The sequence below is a fragment of the Hipposideros armiger genome, unplaced genomic scaffold (genome assembly GCF_001890085.2).
Source record: "Hipposideros armiger isolate ML-2016 unplaced genomic scaffold, ASM189008v1 scaffold_651, whole genome shotgun sequence".
NCBI lineage: Eukaryota > Metazoa > Chordata > Mammalia > Chiroptera > Hipposideridae > Hipposideros > Hipposideros armiger.
Genome location: NW_017732001.1, coordinates 551,970 through 552,960, shown reverse-complemented (window position 1 = coordinate 552,960; position 991 = coordinate 551,970).

The window sequence follows — 991 nt, the reverse complement described above, 5'->3', positions numbered from 1 at the left end:
TAAACAAAATACATCTTACGAAGGAATTCAGGAATGAAACCTGAATGCAGAAAAAAGATATATAGTCATGATGGTGCTAAAGTCATAATGGTGCAAAGCGTATCCCATGCTGTGTAGGATCCAGTACTGACCCAGCCTCATTAGCAGTCCAGAGAAAGACAGGACCATGACTTGCTGCAATGGTCCTCGATGGGTACTCTCTGATGATTTAGTTTTATGACTTCATTGGACAGGCACTATTAGAGCAGCCAAGCTTGATTTTGAAAAAAAACAAACAAATCAGTATGTTATTTCCATATCAGATTAATCGCTCTGCCCTGTTCTATTTATATTTATTTATCCTCCATCCACATAAGTTTGGAGTGTCCTTACTATAAAAGGCATAAATTGAAATAATGACAAGAATTAGAGTAAAACGAGAAACTGCAATCATGAAAAAGAAGAAACATATTCCAGGGAGAACTAACCCATAGGAATTGGTGTTGAGGTTCCTGGAGGAAAGAGGAAAACTCAAGGAAACCAGGAACTCAGGTTACAATCCCAGGTCCCACCTGGGGGCACAGGTGCCACACATGTCACCTCTGACATCTGCAGGGCAGCCAAGACATGGCTGGGGGCCAGCAAATGAAAATGATTCACCACAGGTCCCACCTAAAACAAGATGTCTGCAATGATTCCCAGTTCTGTTTAATTTTGCTGCCTGTTTATGATGATATAAATACTCCTCTTGTATGTTAATTTTTACAAATGAATGAGTGGAATTTCAGAGCTACCCAAACCAGAATTCAAAAATACTACTTTTTCAGGTACTCTTGGGTAGCAAGTAGCAGGCATAATAAAATTACACGGAACACACACACACGCACCACACACACACACACACACACACACACACACACACCACACACACCACACACACACACGCACACACACACCACACACACACCACACACGCACACACACACACACCACGCACACCACACGCACACAC